Source organism: Scyliorhinus torazame, chromosome 9 (assembly GCF_047496885.1).
Source record: "Scyliorhinus torazame isolate Kashiwa2021f chromosome 9, sScyTor2.1, whole genome shotgun sequence".
Lineage (NCBI taxonomy): Eukaryota > Metazoa > Chordata > Chondrichthyes > Carcharhiniformes > Scyliorhinidae > Scyliorhinus > Scyliorhinus torazame.
In genome coordinates, this window is record NC_092715.1 from 187284523 (window position 1) to 187308165 (window position 23643).

The 23643-nt window shown below is 45.6% G+C and overlaps 1 protein-coding gene and 1 long non-coding RNA gene across 2 annotated transcripts in view; one reads left to right on the forward strand and one right to left on the reverse strand.

Moving 5' to 3' along the window:
- glis3 (GLIS family zinc finger 3) overlaps window positions 1–23643 on the reverse strand; it is an 896860-nt gene that overhangs the window by 441232 nt on the left and 431985 nt on the right. The gene's annotated exons all lie outside the window — the stretch shown is intronic.
- The window catches only part of LOC140429640 (uncharacterized), a 55038-nt gene that overhangs the window by 895 nt on the left and 30500 nt on the right, over window positions 1–23643 (forward strand). Inside the window, exon 2 of the long non-coding RNA XR_011949151.1 lies at window positions 9956–10073. This is a non-coding gene — a long non-coding RNA (uncharacterized lncRNA). The remainder of the gene's footprint in view (window positions 1–9955; window positions 10074–23643) is intronic.

Consider the following 23643-nt stretch of genomic DNA (forward strand, 5'->3'; position numbering starts at 1 on the left):
CCTCATACTATGACCCCGAGTTTTGGACTCCCCCACCATCGGAAACATTCTTTTTGAATCTACCCAGTCTAATCCTGTTAGGATTTGATAAGTTTCTATGAGATCCCCCTCTTACTTTTTTAAACTCCAATGAATATAATTCTAACCGACATAGTCTCTCCTCATATGACAGTCCCGCCATCGCAGGAATCAGCCTGGTAAGCCTTTGCTACAGTCCCTCCACAGCAAAAACATTCTTCCTCAGATAAGGACACCAAATCTCCAGATAAGGACACAATACTCCAGGTGTGGCCACACCAATACAATTGCAGTAAAACATCGCTATTCCTATACTCAAATCCTCTTGCTAAGAAAGCCTTTTTTCTGCCTTTTTTGCCTTTTTTCTGCCTGCTGTACCTGTGCACTGACTTTCAGTGACTGCTACATCAGGCCACCAAGGTCTCGTTGAGTATCCACCTCTCTCAATTTACACCCATTCAAATAATAATCTGCATTCCTATTTTTGCTACAGAAGTGGGTAACCTCACATTTATCCACATTTTACTGCAGCTGCCATGCATATGCCCACTCACTAGGCCTGCCCAAATCCTGCTAAACCATCTCTGCATCCAACTCTGTATCATCTGTAAATTTGGAGATAATTCATTCAGTGCCCTCGTCCAAATCATTATATAATGTGAACAGTCCCAGCACAGATCCCTGTGGTACCCCACTATCATTGCCTGGTCAATCAGAAAAATACCTATTTATTCCAACTTTTTGCTTCCTGTCTGCTAACCAGCTTTTTATCCATCTCAAGACACAACCCGTAATCCCATGCGCTTTAACTTTACATAGCAATCAGTTATTTGAGACTTTGTCGAAAGCCTTCTGAAAGTCGAAATAAACCATATCCACCGGTGCTCTCTGGTCAACTCTACTAGTTCCATCTTCAAAGAATTCTAGTAGATCTGTCAAGCAAGATTTCCCTTTCGTAATTCCATGCTGACATTGTCTGATTATACCACTGCTTTCCAAATGCTGTGCTATGAAATGCTTGATAATGGACTGCAGCAACTTCCCTCCTCCCGGCTTTAGGCTCACTGGTCTATAGATCTCTGTTTTCTCTCTACTTCCCTTTGTAATGTTACAAATACTTTTACCCTGGTAGGTGTTAGTAGTGGCAGCACTGTGTGTCTTTATCAAAATACACTATATTTTTATGGATTGTTCATATCAGTATCCTCTACTTTGTTAGTGTCACAAATAGGCTTACATTAACACCGCAATGAAGTTACTGTGAAAATTCCCTAGTCACCAAACTACCTGTTTGGTACACTGAGGGAAAATTCAGAATGTCCAATTCACCTAACAAGCACGTCTTTCGGGACTTGCGGGAGGAAACCGGAGCACCCAGAGGAAACCCACGCAGACACGGAGAGAACGTGCAGACTCTGCACAGACAGTGAACCAAGCCGGTAATTGAACCTGGGTCCCTGGCATTGTGAAGCAACAGTACTACCCACTGTGCTACCGTCCTGCCCAAGTTATAGATCTGACAGCTAACTCAGTTTTGATTATAGGATTACAGCACTCTAATGAGAGAGTATAGTAAAACAAAAGATGGAATGACTGAGTTGCCAGTATGATGACTGAGAAATGTTTGCTGTGTTAGCAGACCTGCCAGAGAGTCTGTTGTCATTTTCAAGATTCATGGAAGTGTCCTGCTCCAATTTGGCACAGGATTTAGTGCAGAGTTTGGAATCCATTTATTCTAGCGTGGGAGTGGTGGCCAACTTAAGGAAGAAAGTAACATACAACCATGGCAAAGGGATTTTTGGTTGTAGAACAAGTTCAATAGAGAAAGCACTTGTGGACCAAAACGTGATAAAACAGTTGATGCCTGATGTCTCAGCTTCCATTGTAGCACAGGTAGAAGCCAAGCAACATTGAGCACTGCAGACATTCAGAGGGATGTCATAAGATCTCTGCTTGTTGCCAAGCAAGCCCAGCATGGTGTGAAACAGACTCAGGCTGCTGCCATTATGGCTGTGGACACTAATACTTAAGGGGGCTTGCAGCATCTCACAGCAGTCCAACAATCCATACTCCAAACAGACTACTAAAACACGATCCCGGAGAGACCAAGGGCTGGATTAACCATTCCTGAGGCTAAGTGCCGATGCCAACGGAGGATCCATGATGTTTCACAATGGGAAGATCGGCACAAAACCCGATTCTGGTACCAGTGAGGGGCTAGCACCGGCGCCATGTGAAACATCCTCGGAACAAGCAGAAAACGGTCTGAGAACTGCCGGGTCCCACGCTGCACATGCGCAGGGCTGACAAGCTGCAGCTGCGCATGCCTACACCCCCACGCAAGCACCGGTCGTGCCAAGAAAAATGGCGCCGGCCATGCTGGACTGTGTACCCGCCACCCCAACCCCACAGCCCACCTCCTAGCCATCCCCTACCACTCCCCCCAGCCCTGGCAGAAGCCCCCCGGCCAGTGGCACAGATCTCGACCGAGTGTGATGGTGCTGGACACTGTCTGCACGCGGATGGGTCGACTGATGACGTCCCAACGGCGTTGCAACTGCGCACGGCATGTGTCCCAATGATGCCGATTTGGAGGGGGCAGAGCATCGGGACCCATGTCAATTGGCACCTGCCTCAATTCTGGCATCAGGAGCCATTCTCCGCCTAATCGCTGTCCCCGATTTCGGCATCGTGCTACGGAGAATCCCACCCCAAAACTTTAAAAAAGAAATTCTAAATTTCAGTGAATGACTGATTACATAACATGATTCAAGTTTTAAAACCTTTACTGTAACAAAGTTAAAGCAACATTAATGAAACACTATTTCAATAATAATAATATTAACATTGTAATGAAGTTACTGTGAAAAGTCGTTAGTTTCCATACTCCGGTACCTGTGAGCGGGAATTTAGACAGTCCAATTTACCTAACAGCTCGTCTTTGGGGACTATAGACATCATATGCTCTACACTGCAGAAAAGGTCCTCTATTTAACTTGTTCTACAACCAAAATCCCTTTGCCATGGTTATATGTTACTTTGCTCCTTAAGTGGACACATCATTCGCCAGGAACCAGTCCAAATCTATCCTCAGCTTCTTTTCCTTTTCCTGCCCGATAATCTCCACTCTCCAAACTGAATTTTGCAGTGAGGGAGAAATTGGAGATCCCTCCCTCTAGCCAAAGCTATGCAAATCTTACAATTTTGTTTAAATCCTCACAAATTTGGTCTCTTCAATCCAAGCATGAGCTGTGAGCCGTTACCTGCAATCTGCATGGTGAATAATCGAGGGATGCCATCTATATTTCTCTGCTCTCTCTTGGATTCTTGCAGATTGACTCTAGCTGTGAGGGTCCGTGATATTTAGGGAAACCTACAACCCAACCCTACAATGACTTTCCTATGGGCCTTTCCCTTCTTAAAGCCCATTCCTATGACAATGTGAATCACATGGGCCTTGTATTGAGGTAAAAATGTTAAGTAACTAAACTTTGGACTCCCAACTACATTCCATCTTGGAATTAAATAGACAGTTTAAAGTATAACTGATTACAAAACCTTGGTTCCTAATACCTCCCTACAACTTGGAGACAGCCAGTCTATCCATCATCGGTACAGCTACTCAATCATTGTTTAGAGGTGTGAATTTCTTGCACCTTCTTCCCAGTAAAACAACCTGGACCCCCCTTTAACCTTGAACAACCAGGTCTGACAGAATGCAGAACAGGTTACATGATCCCTTAATTTCTCCATTTTACTGTAGAATAAGGAGACGATCCTAAAATGCAACAATTTTATAAACCTTTATTTGTAACAACCAGGCTGGCATGGCACCATCCCAGAGTGTGGTAATGCCTCTATGGCATATGAATCTGCTGTCCTCTCTCAAAATGATGTGGAGATGCCGGCGTTGGACTGGGGTTAGCACGTCTTACGTCTTACAACACCAGGTTAAAGTCCAACAGGTTTGTTTCAAACACTAGCTTTCGGAGCACTGCTCCTTCCTCAGGTCCCACCAGGTGAATATTTGAGTATTGTATATATTATTGGAAGTGTTGTTGGATAAAGTTAGTATGGGTTTAATTTGTGGTACCTTTCATTCTGTGTTTGACCGAGAGGAAACTGTGATGATCCCTAACAGTGGGGTCGAAAGATGCAAAGTGAGAAGTCACGATGATATTGGAATTTTTCATGGGAATCTTAGTCTAAGAAGATATTTATGCCAGCTCTCAAGAGTGAAAGATATCCTGTATGCCTCCTTCCTTCCTCCTCTTTCTCTTCCTCCTTCTGAAGTGGTCATCAAAGACATGATGGAAGGGTTTGCACTTCAAAGAAATCATAGAATTTACAGTGCAGAAGGAGGCCATTCGGCCCATCGAGTCTGTACCGGCTCTTGGAATGAGCACCCTACCCAAGGTCAACATCTCCACCCTATCCCCTTAACCCAGTAACCCCACCCAACACTAAGGGCAATATTGGACACGAAGGGCAATTTATCATGGCCAATCCACCTAACCTGCACATCTTTGGACTGTGGGAGGAAACCGGAGCACCCGGAGGAAACCCACGCACACACGGGGAGGATGTGCAGACTCCGCACAGACAGTGACCCAAGCCGGAATCGAACCTGGGACCCTGGAGCTGTGAAGCAATTGTGCTATCCACAATGCTACCATGTTGCCCTCATGATACCAGGTTATGGAAGACGCAGTACAGAACAACAAATCCCAAGACACCACCTGGCGAGTACTGGAGGGCTTCCCTCAATTGGCAAGGCAGTTGTCTTAGGATGCTGATGGTCTTCTCCACGATGTTCCGCGATGCAGCATGACACTCATTGCAGAAACAGTGTCAAGGTTTGGTAAACGGAAGAGGAGAATCACCAGCTACAAGTACAACTAGTAGCCCTCGTCATCCTGCAGCCACTGTCTGGTTCAATCTAGTGAGTCAAGGATGGTTGGAATGACTAACTGGTGCAGGATATAAGCATTTTGACTGCTGTCAGGATAATGGGTATTCGCCAGCATGATGGTCTGTGCATGGTCACACAAAATCTCTGCATTCAGAAGTTGGAATTCCTTTTGGTCCCAGTACATCTCTCCCTTGGGGTGGGGAAATTGCAGACCCTTGTGTATGCAGCTGATTTTCCCCTGCATCATTGAGAAGCTGATAACCCTGGAAAAGCTACATGCCCATTCCTCTTTGCTTAGAGACAAGAAAACAAAGTTTCCTAACCTTGTGCACAGAGCCATGGAGACCTCCCTGATACTGTGATATTTGGAAAACTAAGAAATGTTGATAATGTCACCAGGTCCAGCCTGGAAGCACTCTAACAGAGAGAGGTTGAGGCCCATGGTAAACTTGATGGCCACTGACAATCCTGTCCTCACCCTGCTCTACTCTGCTGGTTTGAGGATGAGGCATAGTTGAGTGACCAGCTCCCAGGGGAAATGCTGCAGACACTGCTGTTGGCTGAAGTGGACAGGTATGCGAAGTACTCTGTGAACATACTAGGTGGATATGGACTTCTCTTAAGAGTAACCTTCTTCCTCTTGTGAACAGCTTCTTCCCTCTTCTCTATTGCTGTGCCCAATTGGAACTGCAACTATAGCATCCAGGGCTCAAATTAAGTTTTCTGCTGAGAGGTCTTTCAAATCACATCAATCCTTTCAAAGATTCAACACCACTCTCTGTGACTGAAAGAAATTGTGTGATGTCCTCCAATTACAGAGTACACCGTACTTCCACTAAATATACAACAGCAAAAGAAAATCAAAACCACCTCACCACAGATTTGAAAGGTGATCTCTTCAAGTGACGGGTTCGTTGTGCATTAAGCACATGTTCAACTATGCATGCTGAACAGAGAGCATTGATCAGACATGTTGTGCCAAATTTGCAATTGAATCGAGGACACCCCATTGACCTTGGCAGCTGGGATCTGACTCCGGGATTCCTGGAATTCCCAATTTTCATCAAGGCGAGTAAAGGTGCAGGTTACAAGCCCACATGCTACACTCCCTACCTAACCGGCACCATTGTGGCTATAGGCATCTCCTAGTCCTCTGCGATTTTCATTGAGTTTGGCCATATTTTCAGAGTCATGGTTCACAGCCCCTCAGAAGCATCATACACCACAGTATGGAGGAGGGAATCTTTTGATAGGTATGTACAAAATATCATACCGGTGCCTCCTATGTCAACATATGCCCCTTCACGCACCCCAATGCCCCACTATACTCCATGCCAACATATAACACTTCAATGCCCACTTACCCAGTATACACTCTGCACATAACCAATGAACGGTATGGTAACAATGTGGTATTTGAAAAAACATTTTAAAATGTCATTAATTCATAACTTTCTTACTAAAGACTCCTTTTATTACACCCCTGTGCAAGTGTCAATTAAACAGCCCTTTAAACTATAAGTAGCAGAAACTGCAAGCACTTGATACCTCTGTATCTTATGTAAATAAATATTGCACAATTGAGAAATAGATCTAAGAGAGAAAGCTGTCAATCAAGCAATTGTTTCACTTGGACACAACTCTTTCAACAGACAAATTAATCTATGGTCTCTCAGCCAAACCTCATTATTCATTCTTGGCTGAGAGCCCAGACATCCATTAGTTTGATGTAACAGCTGCGCCCAAGGGAAAACATCACTAGTTCTTTCTCTCATAGATCTATTTCTTAACTGCCCAATGTTCATCTCTAAAAGATAAAGGGGTGTTGAGGGCTTTCAATTTCTGCTATTGATACTTCAAAGGGCTGTTTAATTGACATTCTTTTTGTGTTATAATAAAACAAGTCGTTTGTAATAAAATTATGAATGAATGATTCTTTGTTAAAGTTTATTCACATGTGACATTGTTACTATGGGGTTAATTAATTATGTACAAAGTGTATTCTGGATAAATGAGTTTAGTGCCATAGGTTGGGGTGGAAATTAAGGCTGGGTGGGGGGGGGGGCATTGGTAGTCATGGGAAGTCTGAGGGGCTATCAGTTTGAATAGAGAGGACATGGGGAATGTCTGTGTGTGTGTGCATGTGGGTGGGGGGGGGTTAGATTTTTGAGGGTTAAAGGGCTGTTTTCTGTTTTGCCTTTATTGTAACTGGGACATTGTCCCAGTGCACTAAAACAAGCCTTTTTGAACAGTCCATCTCTGCACCCAACAGCCTCTGTGGTTTCCTGTGAACTCTTTTCAGGGGTACTTAATCCAGCATGCCCCTACGACCTACACCCCTCGAGAACAAAAGTCACATCCTTCTTGGTCCTTTCTCCCAGTGCAGAGAGGCCAAGCCAGGCAATTTCTCAACCCCTGCTACCGCCTCTTAGGATGAAAATCCAGCCTGTAAAGTTCAAAGTTGCAGGTCAGGTGCCAAGTTAGTCTTAGACACTGCCAAATGTCATAATCATAGATTATCATAGAATTTACAGTGCAGAAGGAGGCCATTTGGCCCATCGAGTCTGCACTGGCTCTTGGAAAGAGCACCCTACCCAAGGTCAACCTCTCCACCCTATCCCCATAACCCAGTAACCCCACCCAACACTAAGGGCAATTTTGGACACTAAGGGCAATTTATCATGGCCAATCCACCTAACCTGCACATCTTTGGACTGTGGGAGGAATCCGGAGCACCCGGAGGAAATCCACGCACACACGGGGAGGATGTGCAGACTCCGCACAGACAGTGACCCAAGCCGGAATCGAACCTGGGACCCTGGAGCTGTGAAGTAATTGTGCTATCCACAATGCTACCGTGCTGCCCCCACTTTGCAGACATTTTATAATAATAATCTTTATTGTCACGAGTAGGCTTACATTAACACTGCAATGAAGTTACTGTGAAAAGTCCCTAGTCGCCACATTCTGGCTCCTGTTCGGGTACAGAAAGGGAGAATTCAGAATGTCCAAATTACCTAACAGCGCCTCTTTTGGGAGTTGTGGGGGGAAACCGGCGCACCCGGAGGAAACCCACGCAGACACAGGGAGATGATGCAGACCTTTGCACAGTCAGTGGCCCAAGCTGTGAATTAAAGGCACTGTGCTGCAGTGCTGCCCACACACATGCATACTTCCTACAAAGCTGAATTTAGCAGCCCATGTTTAATAACTACACATTTATTTTAATGCTGGTCCAGTAACTTACACTTTTACCATCTCTGGTATCCTGACAGTTGGTATGCACCCAATTCTCTAGTTTAGAATTGGGCATGTATTTGATTACTGAGATTATCATAAACATTAATTTGGTTTCTTAATGGCCTCATGAATCTTACTGTATGATCCTCTGACTATAAACTCAAGGATCGTTTGTTTATACTTCAAATCTAAATGGAACAATCAAAAATGTTCGATGTTTCTGATCCAAATTAGTTTCAATCCAAATTGAAGCTCTAAATTATATTTAACCTGTGGTTGACTTCTACAGCACTTGACACTCAAAGAAAAATACTTGTTACTTTCCCTCTTTCGCAAAAAGGGAAAAATAGAAAGCAGCTTATAATGAACGTTAATCAATCTTAGTAATGTTTGAATGTTGATTGACAGAAAAATATAAGTAACTTTTTTGCTATGAGCATTTAAGTATATAAATGTCTGAAGCCATGATTTGTTTTGATGGGCAAATGTAGGGTGTGCATCAGTATGTTTCTTTTTTTCAAGTGGGTTCAAATCCCTTTATATTTTCCAGCATTTTCTTTCATCTCACAGTAGTCCATAAAACCATCAGGAGCAGAAGCAGGCCATTCACAGACTATAGAATACATAGAATACTTACAGTGCAGAAGAAGGCCATTCAGCTCATCGGGTCTGCACCGACCCTCTGAAAGTGCACCCTACTTAGGCTCACTCCCTCGCCCCATCCCTGTAACCCACTTAACCTTTGGACACTAAGGGGCAATTTCGGATGGTCAATGCACATTGTTGGACTGTGGGAGGAAACCGCAGAACCCAGAGGAAACCCACGCAGGAACAGGGAGAAAGTGTAAACTCCACACAGGCAGTCACCCAAGGACAGAATCAAACCCGGGTCCCTGGCGCTGTGAGGCAACACTGTGCCTCGGTACAGCCACCGATTCAGCCCCTTGAGTCTGCTCCGCCATTCAAGAAGATGATAACTGACTTGATGTGATAATGCCCAACTCCACTTTCCTACCTAATCCCTGTAACCCTTGATTCCCTTTACTGATTAAAAGTCTATCTATTTTAGCCTTGAACAAACTTAACAGCCCAGCCTCTAAAGCCCGCTGCGGTAAATAATTTCACAGATTCATTACCCACTGAGCGAAAAAATTCCTCCTGATCTCTGTCTTTAATGGGTGATTCCTTACTCTGAGATCATGCCCTCTGGTCCTAGAGTCTCCTAAAAGGGAAAGTAACCTCTCAGCATCTACCCTACTCAAGCCACCTGAGAATCCTATACTTCTCAATAAGGTTGCCTTTCATTTCAATGAAACTCCAGTGAATGCAGGCCCAACCTACTCAATCTCTCCTCATAAGACATTCCCTCAATAGCTAGGATCAACCTAGTAAACCTGTTCTAGACTGCTGAAAATGCCAATATATATTTCCTTCGATATGGGGACCAAAACTGTTCACAATATTTCTATATGTGGTCTAATTACTGCCTTGTACTGTTCTAGCAAGACTTCCCTATTTTTATACCCCATTACTTTTGAAATAAAGGCCAACATTTAATTTTCCTTCCCAATTACCTGCTGAACCTATATGCTAGCCTTTTGAGGTTTATGCACGAGGACCCCCAAATCCCTCTGTGCTGCAGCCTTTCTTCACTTAAATAGTATTCAGTCATACACTCCTTTCATACAAAGCATGGATAAAGAACTTGCTTCGGTATTCACAAATGCCCTTTGTAGTAACATTGTGCCCAATAGTTGCCCTGTTATATCTCTTTTTTCTGTTTAGTGCACCCAACAACAGCATGACATATATTGGAAATACAGTGTGATAAGCTTTTGGAGCTGCACCCTTGACTGTCTGTTGCTGCATCTTGATCTGTGTTGATATCTTCTCTGGAAATCAGGTAACTTAAAAGATTCAGGTATATTTCTAGAGAATGGTTAATGATATAGCACTACACTCTGTTAATTTCTGAAATTTCTATGTGAAGGTTATTTGGTTACAGACTAGTCTCTGGTAAATGCAAGCCATTATGCTATAAAGAATTACATTCTTCAAAAACTACAACATGAGTAATTAGTTAGACTGAGCGAAAAGCATCAGACCTAATCATTTTGCAGTATCTCAAGAGTTATAAAATCAGCACATTCTGAAAAATCAGTGAACTTCCTAAAATCTAGCTTCATACAATGCTGGCAACTTTCCATCTTGGGAGATGATAGTTTGAATCTTGGCGGTGGGCTGAGAAAGTGCAGCGTTTTCTGATCTCTATTTTCTCTGAGCCGACTTTGTGGTCAGCTGAGCTTTCTATTTCTCCTGGCCTTTCCTGGTGCACCTCCAAATGGTCAATCTCCAGAGTCCCAGCCACCAGCAACTGTCTCCCAATTCTGTGTTGATGTCCACCATCTTCATGTCTCATTTATGGGTGTCTCTGTGGCAGAGGTGTGGGTGCCCAGCAGGGCATGATTCAGTGACCATATCACCAGATATACAGTCTTTGAGTATAAAGCCATCATGCATCCAATGAATAAACTTTGCTCTTCACCTCGAACTGTATCGATGTGAGGTCTTACCAGATGTCATACTTCATAACATTAATAATGTTAAATATTGCAACGGTAAACTCATGGGGTGTGATTTACCAGCCACGTCCTACCAGAATTGGGACGGGTTGTGGCCAGTAGATCCTCGAGAGGCCTCTTCTGGGTTTCCTGATAATCGTTAAGCCTGATGAGATCTAATGAGATCTGGGTGGGACCTGGACCTGCAGAGTTAAGTGAGCTTAAAAGCTCACTAACTCTGCCGGCGCCGGATCTAACTGGCTCCCGGGCTCTACCGGTCTCACTGTTGAGATTCCAGCCGGGTGCCGTTGAGCATTGATCCCCACAAACTGGGACCAAGTAGAACAGCACTTGGGAGAGGGGGTCTCCCAGGTGATTGGAGGTGCCTGGTTGGTTGGTATCGGGGCAGGGTGTCACCCTGATGCTGCTGATTCCACCAGAGCACCTCGGCACTGCCAGCCTGGCACCTTGGCAGTGCCACCTGGACACCATGTCAGTGCCACCCATGTGCCACCCTGACACTGCCAGGGTGCCCAGATGGCAGTGCCAAGATGGCAGGGGAATTACCAGAGTACCAGGTTGGCAATGCCACTGTATCCAGGTGGAATTTTGCCCCACCGTGGATCGGTTCCGGGGGTGTCCTGCCTATATGAGGTGTGATGCGGAGAAATTGAGGACTCCTCCAACAGATGAGTTGGGCATTGGGGTGGGGGCACCTCAGCGGAGCTCGTCAGTGTAGGAAATGTGATTGGGTGTGACCTCGGTGGGGCGTTCCCTGGTGAGGCCCAAAAAAACCCCAGTGCCGTTAGATAACGGGGTCGTTCCCGGCACATAACGGACTTTTTGTTTCATTAGATCGCGCCCATGGAAATGATTTCAGGGATGTGATGTAATCAAGGATTTAAATGACACAATAAGCTGCAGATCAGAGAATAGCCTTAAAATCACATTTTTATTAATACTTGTTTTTATTAATAGCATGCAGGCTTTTCACCATTAAGGTGTTGGTAGGTGCACAGTTACTCCTGTTTTTTTTGGATCACCGGTTCTCAGCACGTGTGCTATAATAAACCTGATTTATTAAAATACCAATATTAAATGAGCATTAAGAATAGCTTTATCACTGTAGTATTGACAGTAAACTTTTACTACATTTTCCTCAAACATTTTTTTCTAATTCTCCTTCTCTATTTATCTCCGACATTTCTGAAGTATAACTTTAATTTTGTTTGTTTTTCAAATCTCGCCTTCTAATTTGTGATTTAAGAAAATCCGAAACAAGGTGAAAGGTGCTAAATTAAAATAGACGAGCTAAAAGCTCTTAGAACCTCCTAGCCTGCCTGCCCTATATTTTGCTGCAGACATTTTAAGAGCAGCTTTTAATTAAATTTCAATAAGTACGAAATACTGCTGAAAAAAACTGCACAGTTGAAACACACAAAACAGTAAATAAATCTGTTTCCTCTTTTTCCCAGAGCTCTCAGCACTGATTTGGCTATCAGTTTGAATAATAAGAAACTGTAAATATTTAAAATCTTCCAAAATGTTTGCTCATGTTGCCCAGCTTCTACCACAGGGCTCTCAGGGGATCCTTAAGCCACATTCATCTGAGCCAACACAAGTTACAGTTACAAAAGAAATTGGCAAAAAGCCTTTCTAATGTATTTTCTTTTGTGCATTAGAAACATCCACAAAATAAAAACGCTGGCTGTGTGCTACACTGAATGCCCTCATTAGCATCCATAGTATAGGTGCCACCCTTCACCTATAACATTTTCCAGTTCTGATGAAAGACGGTTGACCCGAAATGCTATCTCTGCTTCCCTCCCTTCACAGATCCTGCCTGACTTGCTGAGCGTTTCCAGCATTTTGTTTTTATTTAAGATTTCCAGCATCTGTTTATTTCCCTTTTGATTTAGAGGCCTAAACAAGTGCACTCAGTGGTACAAGCTTATCCAAAATGCCAGGAAAGAAATACTGACCAGACCTTTGGAAATACAAGGTAACCTGATGGTTCATGGCATTGAGCAGTGGAATATGTGATTCCTCACAACAAGTTCTGAATAATAAGTAGGTTGCCGAGAACAGACAAAGAGTGGAAGCACAGAATTCTCTCAAAGTGGAAAAGCAAAAATAGAAGGCATATACATCTTTTGCAGCATGCATTGCACTAGTTACTGTGAGGTGAGAATGAATTGTTTAAATTGTCAAGAGGGAAATAAATGGCAGTGTAGTCCAAGTATACTTTTCGCCTTTTATAAATGAATTCATGGGCTGTCGGGGCCGCTGGCGAGGCCAGCATTTATTACCCATCCCAAACTACCATTGACAAGGTGCTGGTGAGCTGCTTCTTAAAGGCCGCAGTCCATGTGCTTTAGGTTCATCCACAGTGATGATAGGATTAGGTTCCAGGATTTTGACAAGTGAAGGACCGGTGATATATTTCCAAGTCAGGGTGGTGAGTGGCCTGGAGGGGAACTTCCAGGTGGGGCTGTGGGATGTGGATTCAAACTATAAACATTATTTGCCTTGGGTGTTAACAGAGGCAGGTGGAAAGACCATGCTGCTCACTGTAGCCATCTGGGATGGCCACGTCCCGATTACAAAATGGACACTTGCAAAGACTGCAGGAAAAATTGGACAATGCTACGAAACAAGCAGGTGCAAGCTCTATCTGTTGATTAGAACCTTAAACGCTCAGATGGACAGAAACTACCAAACAATTTACATACTAATGAGCCATCTCCGGGGACAAAAGGGAAACATTTAGATACACAATGTTAGGACAGACTTCCCGGCGCCAGAAGAAGCTAAGACAAAGCTGACTGACAGTCACCAGGACATGCCCAGCGATCAGGGAACCATCCCTCTATTGGAGGAAAATCGATATCGATGATTGGGAAAGACCCAATTAGTTGAGGCCAAGTTCAAGGCCCGCCCAAAAGAGCACAAAGCCCTTTTGGGTATAAAAGGTATCCCCCAAGGGAGAACACTCTCCTTTGGCTTTGGCTCTCAGCAAAGAGAGAGACCAGCCTAGCAGCTACAGCAGACCAAGTAAGTTCCAAGTCAACGCACGCTACAAGATAGACGAACAGCTCAACCCAGCAGCCTCAGAACCGAGCAACGGCCATTGTTCCTCTGACTTAGTGGGCGCCCAAAGCTAAGTATAGGCTTTAATAATAGTGGTAGTTTAGTTTGTAGAGTTTATGCATGAGTAGATTTGACTGTGTGTAAATAAATGAGCATTGCTTTTGAACTTACTAACTGGTGTATCAAGTATTGATCAGTATTCGGTTCTGAGCCTTGTGGCGGTGTTGAAAGATACCTGGCGACTCTTGAGCAAACGTGATTAAATAGAGCCAAATTAAGAACCAACCAAAAGTTAGCAACATTTACTGGCGACTCTGGTGGGACTCGAACCCACAACCTTTGAATTGAGAATCCAATTGGGAACAGAAAGAAAAACCACAAGCGTCAAAACAGTACTGATCAAGCCTCTGTGATTCGGAAGTGTGTTAATGCATGCGTGCTAACAGGGATATAAGGTAAACCTGAGAGATTTTGTTGCGAAAAACTGTCGGGAGCTTTGTAGGCTGGAAATTAGTGTAAGCCGTACCCGTGTTTACATCACCGCTTCGTCACCCCCTGTTCCAAATTCATCAGAGATCCTAGTAGAGACAATGGCAATGAAGGCAATGGAACACCTTATGAACCCCCAGGAATTTGAGGTCGCAGCGACCAGCAGTAGAGTAGGACAGTGTCCCGTATGGGAAGAGGAGATCAGGAAATATCTCAAAGGGAAAGGATGGCCCCTTTGGAGTGAATTCTTTAATAATGAGGAAACAGGACCCGGGCATATAGGACATACTTGGTGGGAGAACCTGTCAGAGATCCACAAGAAGAGCTTGGGAAAAGCTCGCAAGCCAATGGCAATCATGTCCTGTTTGGCACAATTGCGAGACACAGAGGAGGTCGTTAGGACGCTCCGTAGAGAGATAGAAGAGAGAGACAGAACCAGTGAGGTAGACGTGAGTGAAGTAGAGAAAGAGAATCGAGATCTGAAAGAGCAGTTAGCAGCAAGGGACAGAGAGGTGGATGATGCCAAGAAGGCACATCAGTCTTGTCTCATGCATTTGAACAGCTTTCAGACACAATACGATAAGGCCTACCAGGACACGCAACGTGCGGTCTTGGTAAGACAAGAAACAGAACAGCAAGCTGAGAAATTGCAGAAACAGTGCAACGATTTAAAAGCAGTCCTATGAGCACTCCATACTTCCACGATGGAACAAAGGCAGAGCTCCGTAGACTATGCAAAGTGCCGGAAGCAAATTGCAGAATTGCAATCTCTGCTGTCCGTGCAAAATGGCTTTCAGAGTACATTCGCACCCCAATTAGATCAAGAAAATGGCCCCGATTGGCAGAAATTGATCGAGACTGCCCATAGATATGTACATGGGACATGTACGCAGGATAAAACCCAGAAAACGAAAGCGCCCCAACCGAACAGGCAGAACACCCCCCCATGAATCCTGTGACCACACACCGTAGGCCGCAGGAGAAGAAGAAGCAGATTTCCTTTACACAACCCCGTTAACCGTGACCAAATTATGGGACGTGTGTGGAAAAATTACACCGTTCCTTCCCACATCCGACACCCGCCAATTTTTCGCGAAGGTCAGACAACAGGCTACCATGTACGGCCTGGACGAAAAGGAGCAAGTGAAGCTCACAGTTTTAAGCCTCGACCCTTCAGTCGCAGCAGCCCTTCCCGACCAACAGAATGTAGGACGAAGCACACTCCAAGAGATGCATACAGCGATCCTTGATGCGATCGGCTTTAACAGAAGAGACCCCGTAGAAGGCCTAAATAAGTATATGCAAAAGAAGACAGAGCACCCCACAGCGTTTGCTGGACGTTTGTGGATTCACTTTACCTCAGTTTTTGGAGAGTTAGCCCGCGCCCATTTGTCCCCAGATAATCTGGCCAAATGGACCCGAATTCTAGTCTCCCATGCCACAGAAGCAGGACGAAAAGCTTGTGCAAATTATGACCCCTCAGATGAGGCCCACAATGAAAAATGGGTTTTGAAGAGATTGTCCCGCGCTTGGGAGCAATCAATTGTAGGCAAAACCACATTTATAACACCCGAGGAAGAGCAGGTAGAAATGAACCCAGTTAAGGCAAACGAGAACCCCGCATGGGTAAATGAGGGCAGGAAAAGCCAACCCCAGCCCAAAGCTCAGGAATGTTATAATTGTGGACAGCTAGGACACTTTGCACGAGAGTGCAACGCGCCCCAGAAGCAGCAGAGAAACCAACAGACAGGCACCCTAAACAAGAATAGGGCAAAGCCGATCCATAGCGTTAGCGCCCGTTCAGAGAGTACAGACAAGAACGGCACCGACTGACGGTGTTCGGGCTCCCCAACTTGGGCCTGCGACACCCTTTGGGACAAGTCCGGTAGACCGGTAGCAGCAGGCAAAGTCCGGGGACAACACGTGGAATTTCTTTGGGACACAGGAGGGTCCTGCACCACACTCAATTCCTCCACAATGTTCCAGCGAGACACGTGGCCCACAACAGACACCATTACACTCAGCAGTTTTACCAGGCCATTTACAACAGGGACACATCACAGCCCCTATAGCAAATACAGATAGGGAACATCGCAACCAAGCGCCCCAAAGTTTTAGTTGATCTGCCCCAGACAGCAGAACATATCCTTGGGATCGATTTCATGAGCTCCCATAACCTCTCTTTTGATCCAGTTAACAAGTGTGTATGGAAAATGGCAAAGGCAGCACGAGCCCCTGCCACGCTCACAGTAGGAGAATTCGTAAATAGGATCAGCTCAGGAGGAGACTTCTGGTTCGACCCTAGAGCCATTAGTGCAGATAAACAGATTAGGGCAGTCCTGCAGGAACACAAAGCACCATTTGCACAGCACAAGCATGACTGTGGCAGTTTGACTGGCTTTGTGAATGTTACAGGTCCCGACCCTAAACGCCAGAAGCAGTACAGATTTCCCTCGGAAGCAGAGGGAGAAATCTCCAAAGTAATAGAGAGTTTGTTGGATCAAGGCGTACTCCGATCAGGAGCCTCCACAAACAACGCAACGATTTGGCCCGTCAGGAAACCGGTTGGATCATGGCGACTGACCATTGATTACCGGGAACTGAACAAAGTAACCCCAGCAGCAGCCCCCACCGTAGCCACAAGTCCCGAGACCATGCTCAAACAGGGACTCCAGTCAAAACATTTTTCGGTTTTGGACATTAGTAATGGCTTCTGGTCCATTCCATTGGCTAAAGCGTGCCAGTACAAATTCCCCTTTACATTCCAAGGGCAACAATACACGTGGACGTGCCTTCCACAAGGCTTCCACAACTCCCCCTCCATTTTCCACCGACAGCTGGTAAATGGATTAACAAAATGTTCCCGCCCCGATTGTCTGGTCCAGTACGTAGACGACTTGTTACTACAGACAGACACAAAGGGAGAGCACATTTTGCATCTCGCCGAACTCCTAGTACTCCTAAAAGAAATTGGTTGTAAAGTCAACCCCAAGAAGGCCCAGATTCTGAAAGAAAAAGTGATTTACTTGGGAACAGTGTTCACTCATGGTAAACGCGAGATCGAGCAAAAGAGAATTGACTCGATCGTCAAATTGCCCCTTCCCCACAATGTCTCAGCCCTCCGGTCATTTTTAGGACTAGTTGGTTCCTGCCGAAACCATCTTGAGGTTTCGCCACTAAAGCAGCGCCCCTTTCCGAACTTCTCAAGAAGCAGGCACCTTGGGAATGGCTTCCACAGCATACAGATGCCATGGACGCTTTAAAAAGAGCACTCAGCACAGCCCCCGCACTACAGGTCCCAGATCCACATTCCCCGTATGCTATAGGTAGCAAGCACTGACCGAACCCTTTCGGCCGTGCTTCTCCAGGAACGCCACGACCAGTTATGCCCCGTAGCGTACGCCTCACGTATGTTAGACCCCGTAGAGCAAGGTTTTTCTGCCTGTGAAAGGCACCCGCTCGCAGTTTTTTTGGGCAGTGCAATACTTCGCATACATTACAGGACTCAATCCCATCACCATCCTCACAGAACACACACCGACACAACTATTGTTAGACGGCCGACTTAAAGATGGGACAGTCAGCCAAATCCGTGCAGCCCGTTGGACCCTTCTTTTGCAGGGACGGGACATCACGGTAAAGAGAATCAAAACCCACACATTCCTTGCCGATAATTTGCAGTGTGCAGGCACCCCTCATGAATGTGAGATCATCACCACTAAACAGAACATAGGTCCATTTATTCCCAAAACACCCCCCAGGAAAACAGGTAGTACACCCCAGAGACCCCAGCCCACAGACACATGCGCACCCCTGAAGATATATGTGGATGGCTCATCCACAGTGTTAAATGGAGAGAGAATTATCGGTTGCAGTATGTATGTAGAGGACGGGCAGGGACGCGCCCTAGATGAAATTTCCTTGAAGTTGCCAGGACACTTAGGCTCGCAGGCAGCAGAGCTGGCAGCAATTGCGTATATTGTAGACCACCCAGACTCGTTCCGGACCCCAGCAGACATCTATTCAGACAGTTTGTATGTCAGTAATAGTTTGACAGAGTTCCTACAACTCTGGGAAACAAGAGGATTTGTTTCCGCGGACGGTAAACCCCTACCCTCAGCCCCATTACTCCGTCATACCTTAGAGACAGCGAAGGATAGGAAATACAGCATAATTAAGGTCCGCAGTCATCACCATTCTTCCCCCCCTGGAAACGTTAAAGCAGACGCCCTAGCGAAGGCAGGCTCCAGGCATGGTTATTTTTGGAACCCCCCCGAAAGCACCCAGTACACGCAGTTCAGGTCTTACAGGCCAACATTCAGGATTTAGCGAAGGCCCAGAAAAAGGACAAGAAACTCAGGGAAGTTTTAAAGGGAACCTTCCCAGCCCCGTACGACAAGTTTAGAAACGCGATCACCACACACGACGGTGTGATTTTAAAGGATGGCATTTATATAGTTCCCAGCCAGGACATGAACCAAACCATTTGTCAGTTCCATGACAATCATGGACACCAAGGAATTGAACCCACCGTAGCCCACCTCAGACCGCTTTGTTGTTGGCCTGATTTAAAAATCGATGTCACACACTACGTAGAGAATTGTTTAATCTGTGCCCAGAACAATCTGAAATGAAATGAAAATCGCTTATTGTCACAAGTAGGCTTCAAATGAAGTTACTTTGAAAAGCCCCTAGTCGCCACATTCCGGCGCCTGTTTGGGGAGGCGGGTACGGGAATTGAACCGTGCTGCTGACCTGCCTGGTCTGCTTTCAAAGCCAGCAATTTAGCCCTGTGCTAAACAGCCCCAGTTGGACAGATATTCTAAAAAGGCTCAACTTAGCCATACCCGCCCCGTTAATGGACCCTGGACAAATCTCCAGATAGATTATATAGGATCCCTACCCCCATGCAGAAATGGTTACAAGTATGTGTTGTTGGTCATAGACACCTTCACAAAATGGGTGGAAGCATTTCCGTCAAGAACTAATACGGTCAAGATGGCGGCTAAAATCTTAACACACCACATCTTTACAAGATGGGGCCTCCCACGCAGTATAGAGTCCGACCAAGGCTCCCATTTCACCAGATGTGTAATGAAAAACGTCCTCACGATTTTCGGACTTACACAAAAGTTCCATATCGCATACCACCCCCAGTCAAGTGGTATCATAGAACGAATGAATAGGACATTGAAAGCCACCCTCAGGAAAATGGTTCAGCAAAATAATAGCACCTGGGATTCAGTACTCCCATTTGCTTTGATATTTTTAAGAAACACAGTATCTACATCCACAGGTTACACCCCCCACACCCTCATTACAGGACGCCCCATGAAAGGCACTGAGTATTTACTAGGACTGGATTTGGCCAGCCCCGCAGTTACAGCCCTCACACATGAAAATGCGGTTACACAACTAGTACAGAACATAAAGGCAGCCCAACTCGCTGCAGCAGTGAGAAAACAGGAAGAAACAGAGCAAGGCCTGTTTCGACAAAACAGTACACGCCACTGAGTTTACAGTAGGGCAACAAGTTATGCTTTCCCTTTACAACCCCAGTTCATTCCTCTCCCCAAAATTTTCCAGAACGTACTCCATTTCGGACAAAGTCAGCCCCTCAGTATACAAAATAACCTATCCCAATGGTAAGTCTGCGTGGTTTCATATTAACCAGCTCAAGGCTTATGGCTCACAGAATAACCACACACACCACATCCTGCTCGCAGCAGCAGACGATCACACCCCGCCCACAGATGACGTAGTCCTACCCTCCCCCAACCACTCCAGCCCCCCTCAGACACGACTTCAACTCCGCCTCCAGAGGCACGACTCCGCCTCTCCCTTCCCTCAACCAGCAGCAACAGCGACAGTGATAGCGATCAAGATGACGATAGCCACAGCACACCAAGATACGACTACACCCCTGCACCATGCACCACTCCCAGTGAATCTGAGCATGATTCTACCGACCCATTCGAAATCACTTATATCAAAGCCCCTGACCCAGACCCAGCGTTCGACGATTACGGATTGAAGCATAGTAGCTCCAACCTCGACACACGATTCTGGCACCGAGACAATTCATTCAGGCTCATCCGGAATGATGAGATGGACCCCAATTCGTCCCAAGCAGCTTTAGCACAGTTACTACAGACAAGAGGTTGGCAGCCGGGAGAAGATGATGATTTAGAGTCTGACTCCCACCAAATGAATCCCTTTGCGACCCTGTTCGCTATTGAACAGTGAGGTGTCCAGATGATGGAGAAAAAAGGAACCGATGGAGAGATACGGTGTCCTTTCTGATGGAACCTGCACCATGTTTGTTGAATGTTTGTTCGTTAGTGTTATCGTTAAGTGTTGTGTGTAAACTCGGAAAGTTTTTCAGGGCCCCAAGTCACCACCCCCTTTGATGGCCAATGGCTGTTAGAGGAACTAGTTTGTCCCCAGAAACTTGTTAATGGAACAAGTTTGTCCCAGACAATAGTTCAGAGGAACTAGTCTGTCGACAGAACCCAACTCATAGTTGCTCTCCTAATTCGAGAGGCAGCTCCCCACGACGACCACATTCTTACCCGTTCTTGCCAGTTGCTCAGGCAATGGAGAAACGGCATTGGTCCCCACCCTGCCTGAGGACCCCCCCCCCCCCCTCTGGTCAGCTACGCTTGGGTAGAGCACATACGGCATTGATCACCATCCTACCCGGGGATTCCACCAATTTCTTACCCACACCCCATACGCACCCCATTTTGGCTCGTTACGTTCAAAATTCTTTTGTTTGGTTTTGGCAACCCTTAGGTTGGTTCCCTATGTTATTTACATCCTCAAACACTGGGATGGTAAATCTCACAGGCTGCGAGATGGCTCGCTGTACGGCAGTATTTTCTTAGACGTCTTGACCAAATATTCGTTTTTTTTTAACTGAGGGAATCACAGATGGTGACCAATTAGAAAGGGAAATTGGCAGTAAAGGACAGACAGACATACGAGATCTTAAGCAAGATAATAATAGAAATTATGATTGTGTTCACAGAACTCCAGAAACCCAGGAATCACAGAGGAAGACAAAGAAGTCCGACAAAGATGAAGACAGCCTTCATGTTGACATGGATCTTAGCGGGATCCCTTCAGTTCTGCGCGGACGCTACCCCCCTGACCCCTACCACACAAACCGTGACTCTCACCCCTGTAATACACAGAACCCCGAGATAACTAGCCCAGCGACAGCTAGCAATACCCCGACCTGGTGTGATAAGTTTATCACCTGGTACTCACTCTCATATGTAGTCGAAGCACTCTTAGTGCTGGCGATACTTTGCAGTGTCGTGCAAACGTTTAGAGTCAGGAAATGGCGAAACAGAGCATATCGCTCTCGCACCCCGGTATACAGATTTAGGACCCCCATTTTCAGATTTCACCAGACCCCTGAACCCATTTGGACGGATTAAAGAGCATCCATCTTGTTTAATGTATTCTATGGAATAAAGGAGATGTAAACCTCTGTGTCTGACTGCCAGGCCAGAGAAATTTGTGTGCTACTATTTTGTACAGTTTAAGATGTATAGATTATTTTTGGATTGTTTGTATTTTTGGATTGTTTAAATGAGGATAGTTTATTGAGAATAGTTTGAGGTTCCAGTTTTTTATTTTTCTGTAATGCATGTATTAATGTCATAGCGCCCCGTAGAATTTTTTGATAATGAATGTATTTAAAATGGTTTAGGTAAAATTGTGTTGCATAGGATAGGACAGTGTAGAGCCTAAGCATGGGTGCCCCGGGGATCAGAGGATGAAGACGTCATGGTAATGTGATCCTTCACGCTTCGCGTTGAGTATCACAAGGAGGGAGTGTAGCCATCTGGGATGGCCACGACCCAAATACAAAATGGACACTTGCAAAGACTGCAGGGAAAATTGGACAATGCTAAGAAACAAGCAGGTGCAAGCTCTGTCTGTTGATTAGAACCTTAAATGCTCAGACAGGACAGAAACTACCAAACGATTTACATACTAATGAGCCATCTCCGGGGACAAAAGGGAAACATTTACACAATGTTAGGACAGACTCCCCGGCACCAGAAGAAGCTACGACAAAGCTGACTGACAGTCACCACGACACGCCCAGCGATCAGGGAACCACCCCTCTATTGGAGGAAAATCGATACCGATGATTGGGAAAGACCCAATTAGTTGAGGCCACGTTCAAGGCCCGCCCAAAAGAGCGCGAAGCCCTCCCCCCAAGGGAGAACGCCCTCCTTTGGCTTTGGCTCTCAGGAAAGTGAGAGACCAGCCTAGCAGCTGCATCAGACCAAGTAAGTTCCAAGTCAACGCACGCTACGAGATAGACGCTCCTAGTTGCTACCCGGTAAACAGCTCAACCCAGCAGCCTCAGAACCGAGCAACGGCCATTGTTCCTCTGACTGAGTGGGCACCAAAAGCTAAATATAGGCTTTGGTAATAGTTGTAGTTTAGTTTGTAGAGTTTATGCATGAGTAGATTTGACTGTGTGTAAATAAATGAGCATTGCTTTTGAACTTACTAACTGGTGTATCGAGTCGTTGATCAGGATTCGGTTCTGAGCCTTGTGGCGGTGTCAAAAGATACCCGGCGACTCTTGAGCAAACGTGATTAAATAGAGCCAAATTAAGAACCAACCAAAAGTTAGCAACATCACTCGATGAAAGTGTTTTGAGGCCTGACTAATTTTCATGGTTGCACTTCATTACCACACTGACAGCAACTTGCTTCTTTGTTGAACCTTATTGGTCATTGATATGCAAGTGCCACTTAAACGGCGAGACAATAATACTCCTGACCCCAAAAAAGAACTTAGAAACCCTGTTGAAAACATTTTTGAGAGGCCTGCAGCTAAATTGCCCCATGGTGTCCATGGATGTGCAGGTTGGGTGGGGTTAGGGGCAAGGGAGTGACCCTCTAAACCAGACCCTTAGGGGCTGGTTTAGCACAGGGCTAAAGAGCTGGCTTTTAAAGCAGACCAAAGCAGGCCAGCAGCACGGTTCAATTCCAGTACCAGCCTCCCCGAACAGGCGCCGGAATGTGGCGACTAGGGACTTTTCACAGTAACTTCATTTGAAGCCTACTTGTGACAATAAGCAATTTTCATTTCATTTCATTTTTCATTTCAGAGGGTCGGTGCAGACTCGATGGGCCATATGGCCTCCATCTGAAATGTAGGAATTCTATGGTTTAAAGCTGACACTTCGCCCATTGGTGCTTCAACTTTGCATTGGGTCCCCACAGTATCATCGACTATCTTTTTCAAGGCCCCATTGAAAAGGTTCAACTCTGGTAGAGCAGCTGAAACAGGGTTCTTGC